The sequence below is a fragment of the Camellia sinensis genome, chromosome 15, assembly GCF_055761805.1.
Source record: "Camellia sinensis isolate YWXY chromosome 15, ASM5576180v1, whole genome shotgun sequence".
NCBI lineage: Eukaryota > Viridiplantae > Streptophyta > Magnoliopsida > Ericales > Theaceae > Camellia > Camellia sinensis.
This window is the reverse complement of record NC_138975.1, coordinates 132,740,091-132,762,277: the sequence shown is the minus strand read 5'-3', so window position 1 is coordinate 132,762,277 and position 22,187 is coordinate 132,740,091. Positions and strand designations below refer to the sequence as shown.

Genomic DNA, 22,187 nt, shown 5'->3' with positions numbered 1-22,187 from the left:
TGCTCTACGGAGCCTTGGTAGAGAAATGGTGGGACATCACTGACTCGTTCCATTTCTCGTCGATTAGTGAGCTGACCCTAACTCCATATGACTTTTCGATGCTTACTGGGTTGCCGGTCGGAGTTGGTGGCCCGACCCCATTTGATCCCGATATGACGCGGTGGAGAACCGCATAGTGCCAGCTTCTTGGGGCGATCCCAGACACCACCAACCACAAGATGGTGAGGTACAGTTGGTTCTTTGATCACTTCTCCGACTTTTAGCCAGCTACTTCACATGAGGTCACTCAGTACAATCGTGGCTTCCTTATGTATCTCCTCGGTACTACCCTATTTGCAAATAGGGAAAATACCGTGGGGTTATATCTCTTGGGAGCACTGGTGCACTTACCACAGGTGGCAGAGTATGACTGGGGTGGCGCCGGCTTAGCCACCTTGTACTGCTACATGAGCTCCATATCCCGTTAAAAAGCGGATACACTTGGCGGCTACTAGAGGGTTTGGGAGGTACACCTCATACTTACTTTCTATTTAGCTTTGCATTATGTTCAACTTTGCATTTCTTTTTTTGTTCATCTGCTCAGTTACTTTATCCTTATCTTTCTGCTTGCAGCTATGGATTTACTCGTATTTTACCTCCTTGGCTCTGGTCCCAGTGAGGCCGATCGAGTTGTCAGTACCCCGTTCGCAGTACTACAACTCTTGATTTGAGCGATGCCGCCGCATAGACCGAGACTTCCCTTACTCTTTCCGTTTCTTTGACACAATCACCATAGATCAGGTAACAAAATATTAACCTTTAACTTTTACATACTATGTGCACACTACACTATTTCCCATACTACACTGTTTTTGTACTGTAATGTTTTCATACTGCACTGTTTCTATTTTGCACTGTCATTCTCATATTGTGTTTCCATACTGCTTAGATCTTTGACATCTGATATTTGCTTCCACAGGTTGACCGGCACCCTTAGGCGGGTATCCTTCAAACGGCGAAGACAACCTACGTTGCTGCATGGTACGCCTTCGCCATGCAGATTCTGTTTGAGTGCCCATTCGGCATGGCATATTACTTGGGAGAGCGGTTCATCCGTTAGACATGAGGCGTAGTTGATCCTGACATTTCCCATTCTCTTCTTTCCGACATGAGGGTAGTCGATGATCTTTGTGGTGGACCCCATATCAACTTCTTGATGCTGGGGGAGGATGGTGATCGATACCACGGGCCCGGCGACTTCACTACTTTCTTGTAGACTCAAGTGATGGCGCCTCTTACTCAGGGCGTACCCCGTGCCATTCCAGAGGTTGTTGCTGCTACTGCTAGAGGCACTCTTGCCGCCGCTCCCGAGCTTTCTATTATTCCAACTAAGGTTGTATACATACGGCCAGATAGGGTGATCGAGCAGATCCCTTTTGAGCACATTGAGGAGAGGGATCGCAAATTGGTGATCGCTCCTGGCATTGAGCAGGTACACATTTCTTTATATGTCAGTTCACTGTACTTTCCGCTGTCCTTCATTATTTTCTGCCCGTTATGCTTTATTACTTGATGTCCACCGTGCTTACTTTCTACCCACTATATTACATTGTCTTGTCTCATATTCTCAAATCCTTTGTAGGTGCCCGTAGGATATGTGGATAACCTCCTCCAGACAGTTGATTGACTGCGCCTGATGGTTCAGAGGAGACAGACCGCTCTAGTTACCCATGGGATCGAGGTACACTTTGCCCTTAGTTTACGGTTATTACAAACTTGCTCATAACTTTGTTGATCTCTTCTGATATCTGTAATCTTTCTTTTTCCTTTCTTCTTTCAGCTTGAGCTAGCACCAGTTGCACCTGTAGGACCTCCTCTAGCTAGGAGACGAAAACAGAGACAGAGATGGGGCTCAGTGAGTGGCAGGGGAGGAGCTGACCGAGGGAGAGGTAGAGTGAGACAGCGCTCACCTCCCGAGGAGTCTTTTGAGGAGTACACGACCTCCGAGGAGGAGGGAGAGGCGGTCGACATACGGTCCAGCAGTCCCAGTGATGACAGTAACGCACCTCATCCGCAGCCGAGGAGGAAGAAAGAAAGGATAGATTATTGATTTTTTTTTCCCTTTCTCTTTTGCTTTGTAGTTAGGAACTATAGCTTCAGATAGACCTATGTATTTTGTTTTTGAAGACTTTTCTTTTGTTTTTGGTCTTTGTAAATAATGATTGGGGTTGGACCTAGTAGTTTATAAAAAGACAGATTTTTACAGTGATCTTCTCGCATGATATGTGATGAATGAATGGCACTTTCATGATACTCTTGTACAAGATTGTTACCAACTGTGAATGCTTGCACTTGAATTGATTCTTGAATCGGATAATAACTTACAACCGGTTAAAATATAAAATACAACTCGATAACACAAAAATGAAATGAAAACAACTCGAAAATACTAAAAAACACTTGGTATAAATAAAATAGGATTCAAAATACAGTCATTGTACATCGAAGCAGAGGTCAGCACTTTGCTGCAACTGCACTGACCTAGGCCAACATTTAGACCCGACCGGGTCCAAATAGGCATGGCCGGGCTTTAATGAGGCACGGCTGGGCCCCAAAATGAGGTCGGTCAATCCTGTCTAGCTGTTATGCACTGCTCCTTCTCAGAGTATATAAAAGGTGCTTCTATGCTATGTTTCTGGTAGAATAACCAGTCCTTGGTATTTTGTTCTCAAGATGGAGACTCTTCTCAACAATAGGCTCTGAGATTGGATAGCTACTTTGGATGGCTCGAAAAAGGTGAACTTTCACAGTTTTGGCCTAAACGCTCTTTTTCCTCTGAGCCGTACTGCTCTTTATTTTCCATTCCTCTACGTCGCTGCTCGATGCCGGAACCCGATCACACATGTGTTTTACTTCAGATCACAGGAGATGTGTTCGATGATCGAAGAATTTCAAGCATTGATGGAATCCTGACGTAACGAAAAAATTACACCTCAGCCTCGTTTTGGCTATGCCCAGGCTTTGGGACGGATGTGCGGGTTTTCAACACATGAGACTCGGTCCTTAGCCCATGATGGGGAGCTAGACATCTCTGGCTTAGTTCATCGATTTTCTGCTATTGGAGACAAGATTGACCTTCTCTGGCGAGGTTATCGGCAACATGCTCTCTGTTTATGTTTGCTTCCGCAATTCCTTCTTGCCCCTAGTTTCGACGGAGCCAACATTCGGTTGATTGAAGTAGCCCAATGTCTGAAAGAGGGTAAGAGTTGCATGGGCCTGGCCCTGGCCGAAATCTTGATGGGTTTGGATGTATTTCATCGACGAGAGACTATCCACTTTGCAGGGAGTCCGTTACTTCTTCAGGTATTGCCTCCCACTCTGTTAATTTATAATTCTCATATCACTCGACACTCAATCTCTGTTTTTCTTTCAAAACCTCTTCCTTACTTTTCCCTCATCGTACACCTCTATATTCTTTAATCTCTCTTATTTTTCATCCCTCCCCAGATATGGCTTATGGATAAACTGCAAGTAGTGGACCCTTGCCTCGAGTACTTGGCCAGAGCTTACTTCTTTTACCAACGACAAGTGGATTTCCCTTCAGAAGGATTGTGGTGTGATTGGATGTGCAGTAGATTTGTAGCTGACATAACTTGGCGTTGCCCCTGGATTGCTTTGACTGAGATGAGCTACAACATGTCTCATCAGCCGGGTATGCAGTTGATTGGCCTCACACACTGCCTGTTCTATTTCCCCTTCTGGTTCAGACACCAGTTTGGACATGAGCAGACATGTCCAGATGAGGAGGTGGAATACCCTGCTTCATTTCCCATTCGTGGTTTACACTTGCCTCGATATCTTACTGCTTGGAGGACGAAGGAGCTTCTAACCCCTGCCCCTAGCTTCAGTTACGCCCTTTCTGGCAAGTGTTTAGCTTAGCTTGAAGACGAAGAACAAGTTGGGCCATCTTTAGCTGCGGAAACTTCCACGAGTGCAAACAGAAGACATAGAGCTACCTGACTTGACTGTGCCCCTAGTTTTACTGCTTTGATCTTTTTTTTCAAGTTTATGTAAAAGCAACTTTGATCTAAATCAAAGAGTTGGAGAATGTACTTGTGTCGAATTAATAAAATTAAAGTTGCGAGTACTAAATTTTTTTCTTTTGGTCCCAAAAATGGTCCAAGTTGTAAAAGGGTAAAATTTTGAGAAAAAAATAAGCTTTTATTAAAACTTTTCAAAATTGTCTCTGGAAATGGTCATTACGTGACACACTCAAAACTCATCCTCAAGATGTACAACCCCAAATCAACAAATCACGACTGCCCATAACCGTATCCATTATATCGGGCCTTCTACCAATATAAAGATTACACAATCGTGCTAACCAACAATGGAAAAGGATAGCCTGATTAAATATGAATGAATAAGATTGTTGAATTGGAGATGGTTATGGCCGAACTTCGGGATGAAGTTGCCTACATATTCCAAAAATGGGAATCAGGCCTTACGTAGTTCGGTTCAGGTTCACTTGAGTATTAACTCTCTTTTTTTGGCGCTCTAACTTTTGCCAAAGTCACCTTTTGGGGTTTTCGGCCTTGTGAGCTCAGTTTTTCTTTATTTCTAATTTTTCATACGCTAACTTTTGTTTAGGTCACCCTTTTGGGTTTTCGGCCTTGTGAGCCTCTCAAGGGTAATATTTCTTCAACTTGTCCATATTGATCGGTTGTGAAAACTCCAAGCCATCCAAGTCCACGAGAATAATCGCCCCTCCTGACCAGATTGACTTGATGATATAAGGACCAGTCTAATTGGGTCTGAACTTGCCCCTAGGGTCATGTAGGGATGGCAATTTAAACCCGGTCCGACGGGGACCCGATCCCCCGACCCCGATTGGGACGGTTTTTCCCCGAAATTTATCCCCATAGGGCCGGGGATGGTATTAAAAATCTGATCCCCGATAATTTTCGGGCCGGGGACGGGGATAGATTTCCGAACCCCGGCCCCGGCCCGGCCCCGCCCCGACTCGTCCCCGACTGATAATATGTATATTATATGTTTAGGGTTAGGGTTATTATAATATGTATATTATATTATATGTTAGGACCTCTGCCTCAGACTTTAGTCTGTCTGTCTCTCATCTCTCTCTCCCTCTCTCTCTCTCTCAAAGCCTCCCCTCCCTCCGATCTCCCTCCTTCCCTCCGATCTTCATCCCTCCCTCCGATCTCCCTCCTTCCGACCTCACTGCCTCACCCCGATCTCCGTCACTGCCGCCCTCCAATCTGCGTCTGGGATGCTGCTGAGAGTCGTCCACAACGCCGATCCTCGTCCTCGACACCGATCGTCCTCTGCGCGACGCCGATCATCCTCTCCGCAACGCCGATCCTCCTTCGTCGTTCAAACTGATTTTTGTATGTGTATGTTACATGTGTTTAGACAGTATGTATATATACAGATTTTTTATTTTTATTACACAGGTATAAATACATACACAGTATGGTGTTGTATATAGATTGGTACATGTATGGTGTTGAAACAGATTTTTTTTTTTTTTTTTGGAACGATTATGCTGTTGTTGATGTTGTTGATGGTATTGTTGACCATAACAGATTTGGACCGGGGAATTTTCGGGGTCGGGGAACCCCGATCCCCGTTAGGGGACGGGGATGGGAACGGTGATAGGATCCCCGTCGGGGATCGGGGCCGGGGACGGGGAGACATTCTCAATCGGGGATCGGGGACGGGGAGGGTAATCCCCGGCCCCGCCCCACCCGTTGCCATTCCTAGGGTCATGGATGGGAGCCCGGTTGTCTTTCAGTACCATGTCTCCCTCCTTGAGATTCCTGGACTTAACTTTCTTGTTAAAAGCCCTGGCAATTCAGCGTTGGTAGCCTTGGACATGATACAATGCCCTAAGTCTTCTCTCATCAAACAACATTAACTCCTCGAATCTGCTGCCAATTTGTCTTTGCTATCTAACACTCGGCCATAACCCGCAGCGACAACACTTTAATTCCAATTGGCAAAGCAGCCTCCATCTCATAGATGAGAGAATAGGAGGTTACCCCTGTAGATGTTCGGATTGAGGTTCTGTAGCCCTATAGTGCAAATGGCAATTTATCCGGCCAGTCCCTGTAGGTCTCGATCATTTTTCGTAGGATATTCTTGATATTTTTGTTCGCGGCCTCAACAGCTTCGTTGGTCTGTGGTTTGTATATTGATGACTTGTGGAAAGCCACATTATATTTCTCAAGCAGATCCAACGCCTCTTTCTTGAAGTACGAGCCATTATTAGAAATAATCTCGTTTGGAACCCCATATCAGCAGATGATGTTGTTCTTAATAAACTTAGCCACATGTGATGTTTTCAACACAGAATAGGACTGGGCCTCCACCCATTTAATAAAGTAGTTGATTGCTACCAGGGTGAACTCATGCCCATTTGATCCCTTTGGTGTGATTGCATTGATAACGTCGATTCCCCAGACTAAGAAAGGCCACGGTGAAGTCATATTATAGAGCTTAGATGGTGGTATGTTCATACGATTGGCATGAATTTGGCATTTATGGCATCGCCGAACAAAACCAATACGATCCTCTTCCATGGTTGACCAGTAGTAGCCTTGTCTAAGGATTTTCCGGGCTAACATCACATTGTTCATGTGGGCTCCACACTCTCCTCTGTGGATAGCCTCCATAAGGTGCTTTGATTCCTTTTCCTCCACGCATAGCTTATGCATTCCTAGACGGCCTCTTTTATATAGTTTATCCCCACAGATGATAAATTGGACGGCCAGACGCCGTATTCCCCGTTTGTCCTTGGCATTTGCCCCTAGTGGATACGTCTCTTTTTCCAGAAAGTTCCAAATATCGTAATACCTAGGGTTTTTGTCTTGCGCTTCATCTATTGCTGCGACGATCTGGTAAGCACGCTTATACTTCTGCTCAATAATGATTGGACGCATCTTTACTCCCAGCGGGATGTCTACCATAGAAGATAGAGTTGCTAATGCATCAACGAACTGGTTGCTCTCTCTCAACAAATGTGTAAATGTCAGTTTTTCAAACCTAGGACCTTCCAATCCCCATTAGCTTGAGAGATAGCCAAATTCGAATCTCCAATGACGTCCAACCTTTTTGCCCCTAGTTCTAGGGCAACTTCCAAACCAGCAATGCGCATCTCATATTCTGCTTCATTGTTGGACACTCTAAACCGGAGTTTGAACACCAAGGGTATATGGGAATCATTGGGTGTTATGAGCAACACACACCTATCCTATAACCGTACTGATTAACTGCTCTGTCAAAGTACATCATCTATGTTTCCTCTTCTACATGCAGAATGTCTTCATCTGGGAACATGTATTCCATTGTTTCATCTCCTTCTACCAGATAATCCGCCAAGAGTTCTGCCACAGCTCTTCCTTTAACTGATTGGCATGTAACATATTTGAGATCAAATTCGGAGAGAAGAATCAACCAACGAGCTAGCCTACCTGTAAGTGCTGGTTTCTTGAAGAGATATTTAATGGGATCAAATCTCGAAACCAAGATTACAGAATGAGCTAACAAGTAGTGCCTCAACTTTCTAGTAGCCCATACCAAGGCTACGCAAGCTTTGTTCAGGGGAGTGTAGCGGGTCTCGTAATCTAGCATCTTTTTGCTCAAGTAGTAGATGGCTTTCTCCACTTTGGCTTCAGATTCTTGAGCTAGCTTGCACCCCATAGTCGAATTTGTCACTGACAGGTATAAGATCAATGGTTTCCCCAGTTCTGGTAGTGATAACACCGATGGATTTTGCAAATACTACTTGATTTGCTCAAAGGCAACCTAACAGCGATCGTCTCATTGAAATTTCTTTCCTTTCTTCAGGAGACCAAATTGTGGTTCACAAGTCAAGGTTAATTGTGGTTCACTTTACCTTGAAAGTCGCGCACCTCCTTTTCAGTCCTTAGTGGTAGCATTTCTAAGATGACCTTGATTTTGGAAGGATTTACTTCAATTCCCCTCTGTGTGATTAGGAAACCCAGCATCTTCCCTATCGTTACCCCAAATGTGCATTTTTGCCGGTTTACCTCAATTTGTATTCCTTGATCCATTGAAAGAATTTTTCTAGTGGAGTGTAGTGGCCTTCTCGCTCTCTGGATTTGACAATCATGTTATCCACATACACCTCAACCTCTTTGTGGATCATGTCATGCCGAATGGTGGTTGCAGCCCTCTGGTAGGTAGCCCCAGCATTCTTCAACCCAAATGACATGACTTGGTAGCAGTAGGTGCCCCACGAAGTAGTGAAACAGTCTTCTCCCTATCCTCAGGTGCCATTAGAATCTGGTTATACTCGAAAAATCCATCCATGAAGGATAACAGTGCGTGGCCGACGGTGAAGCCTACCAACTTGTCTATGTGTAGCAAAGGGAAGTCATCATTTGGACTGGCCTTATTCAAATCCCTGAAGTCGACACAAACTCTGATTCTGCCATCCTTCTTCGGAACTGGAACAATATTGGCCAACCACGTCAGATACTCAGATACAAGCAAGAACCTTGCCTCAATCTGTTTGGTAACTTCTTCCTTGATCTTCAAAGCCCAATCTGGGCGGACTCTGCGCAGTTTTTGCTTAACTAGTGGGGGCTTGGGGTCACGAGGGATCTGGTGCTGTACAATCTCAGGATCAATTCCAGGCATGTCTTCGTAGGACCACGCGAAAACATCTTTGAAATTTTTTAATAAAGCGATTAAACAGTCGTGCTTCTCCTAAGACAATGTGGACCAGATCTGGACCAAGTGAGGATCCTCCTCAGTTCCCACGTTAATTGATACAATTTCAACAGTACAGGGCTTAACATGCCTCTTCTCCTCATGATCAACCGAAATTTTCAAAACCCAAGGAATTTCTTCCTCTTTGTTTAAGTCGAAATTTTGAAAATCAAGATCATTACAACAAACCAAAGGCACAAAAAAGTAGGCAAAGTTCACAACATTCTCATTCAAAAGGTCCGGATCCTCACTTACAGTGGACTCAAAAGAAAAGCTGAAAGATGACCTGGACGGGACCTTGGTATTCGGGTTACCACTCTCGGAAGTACCAGACTCAAAGGAACTCGAATCTGACTCCGACTCCATTGACTGAATGGAATCAGATCCAGACTCACTATCCGATCCAGAACTGCTGATGACGTCTTTCTCGAACTTCCAGACTAGGCATGGAGCTTCAGATGTATCCACGATAAGACTAGTGAAATCTGCTGCCGGTATATCCCCAATCATTGAGATGGTAAAACTATCCCCCAAGTTGACGGACTCAGCTCCAGTTGTAGAACTTGTCAATAGGTCAGCCAGTGCTTTTCCCAACAGCTCTTCTTTTTCAATATCTAGGCCTGCTGTCCTCCCTTGATTTGTGCTAGGGCTTAACTCTGCTTGTTCATCTTCCTCTTCTGATAACTGGTGTCCAAAGAAGATCTCGAACTCGGATACCTTGTTTTTGTCTCCCAATCATACCAAGGCTCTAGAAAGCCAAAGAAGGTGAAGTCTTTCCCTTGGTGGACAAAACGTCCGTTCAAGGTCCCCTGTATTGGTTTGTGAACTAACTTGTACTCCCTCCCAGTCTTCTTTGCTTTTAGTCTTCCTCTCAACTCCTCCCCCTTTCTTTGCCAATCTACAATAGTACGTTTGTATCCCAGCCCAAAAGCGTAAGGGTTGTGACTCATCTCCTTGACAACAGTACCTCCCTACTTGCCACTTCTGCCTAGTCTTGATCCCGGAATATGCCCCTGTTTGTTCATCATGTACATGGATTGAACGCTTACATAATTCCCATCGTCCTCCGCCATGATGGTTTGGACTAGCTGAGCCTCTGCCAGAGAGAAGCCAGAAAGGAACACGTCTTCTTCCCCATGTATGATTTCTAATAATGGCACGGTAGTTCCCTGGGGAGAACGGATCGTAGAATTGCCTTACATAGTAGTAATCTCGTCTATGAAGGGGTACTTACCAACTGATGGACTGTTGATGAGATTTCTTTCATCTGATGTAGCCAGGGCCTTCCCAATAGTAGATTGAATATGGTCGGTACATCCATTACATGGAATTCCACCTCGTGTTTGGACGGGTCGATTAGCATATGGCTATTGAACGTTTCCATAATATCCCGACTCGTATTGTCATAAGCCCGGACGACCTGAGCCGTAGGTGTAAAGTCAGCCGACCTCAAACCGATGGTAGGCAATCCTCACTGGACATACATTGATTGCCGATCCGGTATCTACTAACACCAATAGAATCCACTTTTTTTTTGACTTTCTAGGGTTTTATATAAGGGTCGGTTGTGGTTAGCACCCTCAGGTGGTAACTCCTTATCTGTAAAAGATATCACCGGCGTAACGTTCCCAGATGTTATCAACGATACCAATTGGTCAGCAGTGGTGTCAATAGGTAGTTTGGTCTGGTTCATTGCCTCTAACATTTCTTGTCTATGCTCCCGAGAAGCCATTATCAGCCCCCAGATTGATATGTCTACCTGAATCTTCTTGAGTTGTTTCAAGACCAGGTTTTCTTCAACATCCTTCTTTTTTGATCTCTCAACCTCTTTGTTGGAAGACTCCGGCTGATCTGAGGCTGTAGGTTTGAAATACAGACTGCTCTGAGTCATGTGGTTAATCACGTCAGTATACTAGGTGTCATCCGGGGTGTCAGTTTTCTATCATTTGTCAGTGTATGCATGACTTAGGTTGTTGTCTTCCCACCACTCTCTTGCAGTCATGGCCGGGCTAGCATTAGGTTATATCTGGAGCATGTTAACATCGCGCGCCCCATCATCATACCATTCTTCCTCCACCACAGTCCTGGTTTCTGAATCCCAATATTTTATGAGCTTCCTTAACATCCTTTTCCGGTCATTGGGCTCTTATTTGACCTTTTTGGTAGTTTGGACATCACCTACCATTGTCTCGGGTTCTTCTTTCCCTTTTCCTTTTCCCTGCTCTAGAGCTATCTTTGTCTGGATCTCTTCTATCATTTCCCTTTGAAATTGTTCCAGTGCCCACTCTTTCTCAGTCAAAGGTGCAACCTTAGCCTTGCCACTAGCACCAATTTTCTCTTCTTTTCTAGTCTCTCCTATCTGTTTCTCAACATCTGACTCCTTCTCACTCAGCCACCCGTTGCTTGTTTCTGATTGGCTTAGATCCCACCATCCCAGATGTACACTGTTTGTATCCTCTTCTTTAAAGAGTAGAGGTTGTCTAGATCATCTTCCAGCTCGGCCATGTCTTTTTCTTGTTTGGCCAAGTCATTTAGGCCTCGTTCCTGCCAATCATTCTGATTTTGCCCTAGCGGGTTCTCCCCAATAGCATTAATGCTGAGGAAGTCTAGCAATATGACTACTGGCCTCAGTTGATCGATAGCCACGATGTATAAGCTAGGGTGGTACTCCTTTGCAAGTGAGGCCCCTTTCTCTATGACTTGGGCATCAGGCAAGCCTTTCGCTAGTGCACTCTCTTTCTTCTCTATTTCTACTGCCACGGGTTCTGGTTTAGGATGGGTTTGTGGTGTTAAATCCATCATGCACGTGTCCGTGCCTTCTGGAATAATCACCTCTAGCTTGGGTAGATGGGATGGGGTAATGTATGCACTGGGGTTAAAGAAAGGCGGTAGTGTATGTATTTGGTTAATGTTTCTGGGTGAGGGGACTTGGTTATGTAGAGGAAGTGGGTTGGTGGTTACATTCGGTTTGGCAAGTGGAGCAATGACTTTATTGTCAATGAGATCCTGGATCTCATGACATAAGCGATAGCACAGGTCCATGGGGTGGCCGTGTTGTTGGTGAAAGAGACAGTACTGGGTCGGGTCATGTCTAAGCGACAGTGGGTCAGGGAGGGGTCGCGGATCAAGGGGCTTGAGATGCCCTTTTTCCAGTAACCTTTTGAGGGCGTGGGTTGGGCTTATGTGGAGAGGGGTAAAGATTCTTCGATTTCGGGGTGGGCTTGTGAGACCCCTAACTTTTGTAAACCTTATTAGGTCCCTAAATTTTGAGTTATTATAATAAAGCCCTTAATTCGTTGATTGTTTGCAAATTAAACCCTAGAACTGAAAATGCACCACGGACGAACCCATACAAACCCTAATAGACCCTGGAAGCTTAGAAATCATTTCTAATACTCTAATATTAATTATTTAACTCTCAAATTTTAGATTAATCACTCAAAACCTTAACTTCCGGTTTTCACAATTTTCGTTCGGTTATTTACCTTTAAATTCAAAGCAAGATAATACAAACCGAATTATTTTTCCTAACACTAATTTATTAACTCTATACTTGAAATAGATACTTTAATTGAGCCCAAGCCCTCATATTTTTATTAAATCACAAATTGACCCCAAACGAGTACCATTATATATTTATATATACACTTGTATCCTAAAATCTTTTTTTAAAACATTTTATTTTACAAATTCCAACAATTGTACACAAAAAAATAAAAATAAATAAATAAATAAATAAATAAAAATAAAAATAAAATATAAAACAAGTCCATCAATTCACCATCACATAGCTAGCCATCACCATTGTAGGTGTAATGAATGTACTATGAGACAATTTTCCATGATTTAATGAAGAAAAATCTTTGACTTGGTACAAACTTTTATATACATGTATATAAGCAACTAGGTTGGTTTGATTAGGAGGAAAACCCTAACTAGATCATATTTAGGAACCTAATTAAGACCTTTAATCCTCTATTATTCTATTAAATTCAAACTAAATCCAAACTATCCAATCCAATTCCAACCAAGGGGCATTTAGGCCTTTTGCACCAAATTCATTATATAAACAACCCTTCCCCTAGCATTTTACATACAAGAACAACACTTATACACACTATATTCAGCTGAAAGAGAAGAAATGAAGGAGGGTGAGCTTGGTAGAAGAGAGGAGAGGAAGAAAAAGTTTGCTAGCAATTCCAATAACCCTCAAGTAAGCCATAACACAACTCTCTCTTCCATTTTTCTTTTTCAAATACATGTTATTAGAAGTTTAAAATGGTATTTTCAGATGTGTTATATGGTATTCTTGTGTCAAAAATGAAAGGAGTTGAGCCTTGATTCTACCCTTCTTCTATTTCTCTTAATCGGTATAAGACTACATTTTTCCCTATCAGTCTCTCAAAATTTTCAAAGGCACACCTTCACATTAAATTTCTGAGTTTAATACATATTATTTATCACGTTTTCATCATAAGATAAGTGGAAAATTTCCCCTAGCTGACCTCTTTTCTCACCAATTTTCTATTTTCAAGAACTGTGTTAGAAAAATTTGTTTTATAGCCACCTTACGAAAATTGTAGAAAAATGTATAAAAATATTCTGGACCTCCATTTTATGTCAAAATCTTTCTTAAGGAGTTATCTTTCAAGAAAAATTGGTTTCATTGAAAACGAGTGAGCGGTTTGTGAGAAAATCCAATTTTCATAACAGTCGATGAATTTGGACAGAGCTGGAGTATTTCTGAAATAACTACAAATCTAGAAAAGCTATTCCATTTCTGAAAAATGTTTTGAAAACTAGATAAAATTCCCTACGAACCATAGGAAGGCTGGGCTTTGGAAAAATCTGAAATAGCCCTTTTGAATATAATCTTTAGGTAGTACTGAATCTAGAAATTCTGTTTTCATTAGTGTTTTATGCTCTTGTGTTCATGAAGATGCTTATTAATTTATGATCATGTCTCGATATGATATTTCACATGTCATAGGTTTATGTGTTTTATTTTAATCCTTCGATGGTTCTCACACTTATGCAAATCTGAAAATTATATTCATGTGCGAATTTATTCCCTTAACCACTTGAATATGCCTAGAGCTACTTGTGCCTATCTTCATATGTGAATCTCATGTGTTGTAACCTTATTTCCTTCTATTTGTATTATTTAGTTGTTCAAACTTGTGCAATAGATGTTGTTTCAAGAGCATGTCCTAACTCTAACTTAAATTATCTAACTCAAACGGGAAACTTAATGGGTGGTAATGGGTTGCAAATTTTTGGACAAGATTACTAAGACATTGATTGGTTGACGGGATGCGTTCCCTATTTGGAAGTTAAAATCTTGCGCGAGTGGTTTTTGAAACCCTTGAACGAAGCGGTTGTATTCAAACCCTAGGTATTTGGTGTAAGGAGGGATTTGGGCAAGGCCCATTGTTACCGTCTCTTTTGAGGCCCTGCGGTTGGCGCTACGTGGTATATAACCGTTGGTAGGCATCCGAGGTTAGTTCTGCAACAAAGTAGCAAAAGAGGGGGAATACCGAATAATTCGCGTCCGATTCTTGTGGTTGGGAGGACGAAGTCTCTGTGGAGGATTTCTAGATTTCTAACATCTAACCTTGTAATTCTTTATTATTGAATGATTATCATGCTTCATTACTTGCTTGTTATAATTGTGATGGTGTATTGGATTGGGAAAAATGGATGGGGTGTGTGTGCGTTTACTAGGCATTCAAACCTCATGGCGTTTCATGCTAGGTATCGAAGAAACGTACAAAGCCAACGAAGAGTCAAAGACATTTGAAGACTTAAGTTTTCCTTAGGGAAAGTTTGGAACCATTTCGCTCATTAGTCTAATTGTGCTTTTATTTATTCTTTTTGGATTGTAATAGTAATGGAACTCATTTTGTAAATTTAAAATTTGAGACGCTGTAATTATTATTTACTTTGTAATTCTATGCCTATCTCTGCGTTGCTTATGAGATCTTGTGTCAATGCCTTTTAAGATCTGTCAAAAGGGTGGTGCGCTACCTAAGAAAGTTGGACTTAGAAGGGAGGCTAACTTGACTCCTCCGGCGATCTGGGATCTTTCTTGGTTATTGGCCATAGGACTCATTAGTGCCATTTCCTCGACTCCTAACCTTAGATAAACCCTGTATTTAATTGATAATATATTCTCTGAAGTTCGCAATTTTTGGGACGTAACAGCGTCGGTATTTTGTGGAGGTTGTGAGGTTATGGCGGTAGCAAAGGGCTCAGCCATCTTGGCCGTTGTGACAACAGTACTGACATCTGCAGACCGCAAAATAGTGCTACTGCTAGCATTGGTACTCTGGGAGAATGGCCTTCTGGCAGGTTCACTAGTTCTGCGGATGATACCCTTCTTGAATGCACTCTCAATCTAGACCCCAAACTCTTGTAGGGAAGCAATTTGCTGCAGCGTATCTGGCTCAAGGTTCTGGACCAGCCGAACTTGCTCTCTTTTAGAAGGTCTATTTGTCATTCTTGCTGCTTTTGCCCTCTGTTTGGTAACAAAGTCAACGGATGATTCTTTGGGGTTCTGGGTAGTACCCTCTAGCTCACTGATGGTTACGTCTATCTGAGTGTTATAAAAGTACCGGTTAACAAACGTCTCGGATAACTCCTCTCAATTCCGCTTTGTAGAGTCCTCCAACTTAGTGTACTAGATGGCCGCCACATTAGACAAGGTTCTTCCAAACAGTGATAGTTTCTAAGCCCTAGATAGGCCCATTGGCCTTAGCACATCTGAAAACAAGCGGACATGCACAATCGGATCCCCATTTCCATCAAATCTGTCAATGTAGAGCATTTTAAATTTCTTTGGTAATTTGACCGAAGCCTCAGTGTACCCATCTTCGATATCTGGAATGGAATTGAGGGCCTAAGATTTTTTCAGTGCTTTCTTTAGCCTGGTGATCTTGACCAAGACCAGATCAATTTCATTGATATCAAAAGGAAAGATCCCCACAAGGGGTTGAACTAGAGGCTGATAAGCTAGAGCTGGGGAAAACATTTCCTAAAGATTTGGGATTTGGAAATTTTTTACTGGTGGAGGTGGATCCGAGTTTGGCTGAGCATTCGGGATCAGATGCACGGTTGATGTGGATACCCCAGATGTACGTCGCAGATCAGCGATGACTTCGTCCTGTATGGCCATTCTTTGGTTTACGGTATCCATGGTTCTCTGGAAAGTTGCCATCATGGTAGCAAATTCTTCCGTGTTCTGTGCCATTGCTGGTCTAGATGAGTTAGATGCTGGTGAATTGCTTGAGTGAGAATGGGTAGGTGTTTGTTGAATGCTTTGTACCAGTGTGGCTGCCTGTCTGTTCCTTCTTCGTCGAGTAATAACTGATGGAAATGAGACTAACACATGCTGGCCACCAACAAGGTCTTGAGCTTTGTAAAGCCTGCCAAAGTGAATCCACACAACTTGGGAAATATCGGGTCTTTCCAAAGTTATGATGGTAAACTACCTAACAAAAGAAAAGAAAAACCATCAATCAAAACGGACGGCACTTCGGCCCAATTCACAGTAGATAAAACATAACTGAAGAACCACAATCCCCACTGAACTCTATTCTTAAACTCATACTGATATGAACCATCTTGTATAGTCTCATTGTAAAAGCACATACCAAGTAAAAGAACCAAAACACCCCTATAAGGGGGGTAGGGTTACCCTGTCCTAGATTTTTGACATGGTCTAGGCTGCATTACTTTAATCAATGAGTCTCACAATATCCTGCATATGGGTGGCATCCTGTCTTAATTTGGAATAGTCACTATAGCTTCACTATATGCAACTAGGTCAAATGGTTGAAAGGGTACCTCAGCAAGATTACCTAATATACCTCTTACACCTAACATCGAGAAGTGAAAGGAGGATCAAGAGGTACAGCGGTAATCCAGATCCAAGGGTTGTATTTCCAACATGGCAGAGCCCATGACTGGTCAGCCTTTTGGGCAACCCTTGGACAAATAGCCCAGGAATAGCGGATGGAAAACATAGTGACTTAACTTAACTACGCAAATACAATGCAAAGAACATATAAGTGTAGATAAAATTTCACATCACGAATTTCAAGTCAAGTTCTCTAAATCCCCAGCAGAATCGCCAGAAACTGTAGCATGTTTGTACATACACTAATCAATGTATCTCAATTTTTGCAATTTAACCTTCATCCACAGGCATTCAAAGAGTTATATTACTTAAGCAAATAGCCTCATGGAAAGCATGCTCGATATGGCAATAATCACACGCGATGCAAGATGATAAAGCAATAAATAATCACTAGTACTCCAAAGCAAGCCAAACAAAGCAAAATAATTAGAAAATATGCACGTTCCTAAACAATGTAATGTGTCTAATGCAATGCATACATTTATGCAATTTTTGTAGGCTCGGCTATGAGCATGGTATATGATCCAATTCCAAGACATGTGATAAATCACGTATTCAAACAATGAAAATGAAATTGACATTGGTTAGTATGATGAGCCGAACCCAAATGCATGTGAGACGAGCGTATGCGAACATGAGAAATGCTAAGAAGCATGATGCTCTACACTACCATTATAAGCAGGTAAATAAAAGGGAGAAAGAAATGGGGGTTGGAAGACATACACGCTATTACAATTTTGCCTTATGCAAGAGGATCTGAAGAAGTGTCCGAGTGTTCGGATTCAACTAACTATTACAAAACCAAATGAATGAATAAACAACTAATTAGCTAAGCTATTACAACAAGACTAATAATAAGAAATAAGCTAGCTACTTAATTACTACAACACGGGTACACAACAAAACTAACTATCTAAGTTACTCAACAATAAACATTCATAATCATTACAATAATCCTAATTATATTTAATGACAATGATAATGAGAGCATTAATTTACAACATTAGATAGAACTAAAAAGTATAAGGATGGCATGCATACGACAGTTTTTAGAAGCAACTCTATCTGCTTTCCTTGGAATTTGTCCTATTTCACCTTCTGCCACTGCCCTCCATTTTCTGCAAAACACTCTGCTTACTAAACATTGGGGCCTGGCTAGCCCTCAGGCCCAAGTAAGACCGGTTGTGCCCTAATTTCATGTAAAACTCTATTTTTGTGTTCTGAGGTGAAAACAATACAGATAGAATTTTCTGAGCTCTGTTTGTCCCTCTTACATTTCTCTGTCATAGAAAGCCTCAAGAGAATGATAGAGTCGTTTCCAAAACCATCAAAGAGCAAGTTGATTGCTTGATGATTTCGGCCACGATTTGGACAAAAAATCAATGAATGCAATGAATCAACACCAACCTCTCCCCCTTATCATGGAGTGAGCTCAAAGGGGGAAGTAAAGACACTTTAAGTGCCGTCAAAACAACATGAATTGACGTGTGACGACTCTTGACACAATAAACTCGGCATAACGTCCGGCCGAACCCAAGCAATATAACTCATGTTCTTTATGTTGGTTGGTTCATTTTAAGCCAAATTCATTAGTCCTTACCATTCTTTAATCTATTTGTCCAAGGTGATGATTACGTCCATTAAAGATTACATCCGCTAAATGAGAAGCATGTCAAACGGGAAGTGATTCTCAACATTAAAGAGAGACCATGCCGTTGATGAACCTCCGTAGAGATTAAGCCATTAAGCATAGATCTCTAGCTCATGTTTTGAATGACCATCAACCGGTTGAAACAACTCTCAAACGAAAGAAATGGACGGTAAGTTGCTTATTAAAATGAGGCTCTTAATATGGAAATCAATTAAAGAAAAGTTAAGAACAACACACAACAAGCTATATATGAGAACTTATGATACAATAAACGAATTAATCAAAGCTTGAACCAATTAAATAACCCAGGATAGCCCTAAAACAACCCCTAATAGGTGAAAAATAGTGGCTCAAAGTGCATGAAAAGAGCCTAAAAAGCTAAACAACAAGTAAAGAAAATAAGGCTAGTAAGCAAGAACAAAGAGGGGTGGCTAACTGTAGACACCCCATTTTTGACCGTCCTTAAGACTTGGGCGCCGCTGATGGTTTACTTGGTGGTGAAAGTTGTGCAGTGCAAAGGCTCGATTTCTTTGGCAAGAGGAGAGTCAAATCCCAACCTTACATCCCATTTTTTACCAAAGCTATTTTGAATGGTTTTTAGGCCTTAAAACCCTCTCTTTCAAAATATTTTTGAAAAGAAAATTCTTACAATGTTCTGACGCTCGCATTTTGTTAAATGTCGTACTTTTCGGTAAATTGAGCAAGGACAAAGTGGAAATGAATGAAAGAGAGACGAAATCCTCGAAAAATATTTCAAAACACCTTGTTTAGGGGTTTGGAGTTGTAGAAAAGAGGAGAGGAGAGAAGAAAACAAGTTGGAGAAGCAGTTCGGCATGAATTCGGGTAGGATTGAAATTGAGCAGTCTTCACTCAAATGAGCATAACTTGATGCACAGTTAGAATTTTGAAGTGAGTCTGTCACCATTGGAAAGAAGACTTCCAGGTCTACAATTTAGGCTCAAGAATGACCTAAAAAGCAGTCCAAGTGAAGGAGATATGTCCGGTTGAAGTCGGGCCTAAAAGTAGATTTTTCTGTCCAACTAGAGGTGGAAGTTTATGACCATGAATGGGATTTTTGGACCATGTGCCCGCCATGAATGGCCAATGCCGGCCCCCTTCTGTCCAAGGGAGTGTGCTTCTAGCTAACAATGGTAAAGTGCCGGCCAACAGTGGTACAGTGCCGGCCACAGATGACAAAAAGCAGTTTTGGATAGATATTTTGCTCCAGCTTTCTCCAGCTGTCTCTCTTGAGATATTTTCAACCAAGTGCTCCATTTTTGCTATATAATGAAGCCAAATATCTCCTATTCAAGGGTTAGAACATTTTAGAACAATTTGGCAAAGGCTTGGGAGCCTCTCTCTCTAGAATTCCCCCTCTCTCCGTATTTTAGGCTTGAAAGTGGGAAATCTCTTCATATTTGCATACAACCTCTTGACCAAATACCTTCATCTTGGAGCTGAGGTCCTTGGAGGTCCTATTTGAGGTCTAAAGCTTGGTTTTGACTCAAAAATCTTGCTGTTTTGTTGTTGTGCTTCAAGGGGAAGAACTTGTCGCTTTTAAGCTTTTTTTTGCATGCTTGTTTTACTACCTTTGCAAACTGTTTTTGGCTTGGTTTTGAACTGAAGAAAACTCTATTTTTCAGTCCTAAAAATGATGGCTTAATCCTATTTTGTGTTAGAGGGTTGTCTCTCCCTTTTGTTCCTTAGCTTGTATAGCTTTTTTGTGCCATCTTTCAAGGCCTTTCAAAACAACTTTTCGTGGCCTTTTAACCACTAAAATCCAGAGAATTTTCAGTGGTAAAAACCCTCTTTTGAGGTCTGAAATAGGAGAGGGTGGTCCCCTCTCCTCTTGTCTTGCTTGCTTGTCTTGTTGGCCTATCAAATGAGCATGTGTTTCCACCCTTTTGAGGCTTAGTTCAAGCACTTTTTGTGACTTTTTAGACCCTCCATAACTCTGTTTTGGGCTGGTTTGGTCACCTCTTGCATGCTTCTTGAACTTGTAGTGTAATCCTACTTGTAGCCTTGCAAAGTAGCATGTCTTTGTGCGTTGAATTTGCTTAGTTCAAGCATGTTTTTAGCCATTATTTGCCATGCCATAACTCTATTTTTCACTAATTTGGTCACCTCTTGCATGCTTTTGGTACTTGTAGTGCAATCATGCTTGTTGGCCTAACATGCTTCATGCTTTTGTTCATCATTCTAGCATGTGTTAGCTTTTCTCCAGCACATTTTTACCATTGATTTAACATGCTTGAGGTTTGTTTTAAGTGGTCTTGGTCATGTATGGCTTGCCTTGTAGGGCTATAGTGCAAATGGCTTTGCTAGTCTTGTGTTTTGAGACCCCTAGCATGCCTTATTTGTGACATTTGTGTGATATAGCATCATTTGATATATATGATTTCAGAGCATGTTTCACTATCATACTCTCATGTTTATCACTCTTTCAATGCTTTTGAGAAGTTGAGCCTCATGCCTTGTTTGTGAGCCAATACATGAGCCTATCTTTCTTGCCATCTATGCTGCAAGTCTCGTATGTTTTTACTATTATTTCGACTTGCCTTAGGTCTGTTTTGAATGGTCAAGGTCATTTGAGTATTGCTTAGTATGGTTATAGTGTAAAGGACCTTGACTAGCTTTGAGTTTTGAGGCCTTTAACATGTTATGCATGTGATGTTTGCATGGTATGACACCATTTAGCATGTAATTTCAGTGCATATAGTGTAGTCACACTGTCATATACTTCACCTCTTCATAGCTTTTGAGGGTTGTGTATTATGCCTTGCTCATAGGCCAACATGTGTGCATGTTCTTCTAGTATTTTGGGCTTCCATTTCAGCATGTTTTGCCACTTTTTTGGTCATGATGTAACTCTGTTTTGAGCTGGTTTGGTTGTTTGAGCATTGTGATGCATGCTCATAGTGTTATTCTCTTCACCAGCCTTGGTGCTCTTGGCCCCTTAACATGTCTTGCATGCATTGCTTACATGGTAGAGTCTTGTGCATGCCACTTTAGCTTTGAAAAATAGCATGTTGTTTGCATAGCATGTTGTTTGCGTTGCATCATGTTCAACTGGATGTTATATTGAACATAAGGTTGATTGGTCCACTTCATACTCAAAGTGATGAAAGTAAGCCAATATTCCTTGGTCTCTATTGCCTTTGATCATCCATGATGAGGTAGTGGATTTAGAGTCTTGTTTGCATTGCATTTATTCAATGTGTGCAAGATTGGATCTTTGGCCATCATGCATTCCAAATGCTTGATTGATGGTTTTGGATCCAATGGTGCCCCCTCCCTTGATGTTTTGAGATGATAAGGAGTGGCATAGTATATACATATCCTTAGGAGACCCCCCATTTTCTCTGTCTTGTGCTCTGTTGCAGTTTGGTGTCACAGTACACTAGTGGCCGGCGCCCTCTCATTGTTGGTCGGCACCCCTTCATCCTTGGCCGACAGTGCACATCCTTGGCTGGCAGGAGGGTCGACAGTCACCATTCATAGCCGGCAGGCCACCGGTGCACTCCTCAGCACTATTTTGGTGAGATCCAGTAGCAAGTTCTTGAAGACACCCTGCAAACAGAGCCTCAAGAGAGCAACCAGAGAGCTTTTCGGGGCGGTAACCGAGCATGCATCCTCTTCTTCTTCGAACAGAGTTGGAGCAGCTTAGTTTAATGCTTACTTGTTAGTTAGCATCAATTTGTAATTTAATTAGTTAATATGTTAATTAATTAAGTGTTGTAATAATTAAGTAGCTTAGTTTAGCTATTTCTTTATTGGTTTGTAATAATTAGTCTAATTAGCTTAATTAGATTAGTTGATTAGCTAAGCTTTGATTAGCTTAGCTTATTCATTCATATCCTCCATCGAGAGGGCACATTGTTG

At 41.9% G+C, this 22,187-nt stretch overlaps 1 long non-coding RNA gene across 1 annotated transcript; it reads left to right on the top strand.

Annotated features, from left to right (window-relative positions):
* Window positions 1-958: 958 nt before the first annotated feature.
* On the top strand, window positions 959-2,248 carry LOC114276574 (uncharacterized). The gene is made up of 3 exons (XR_014357424.1): window positions 959-1,471; window positions 1,622-1,720; window positions 1,820-2,248. It is a non-coding gene; the product is annotated as an uncharacterized LOC114276574 (long non-coding RNA).
* The last annotated feature ends 19,939 nt before the right edge of the window (window positions 2,249-22,187 follow it).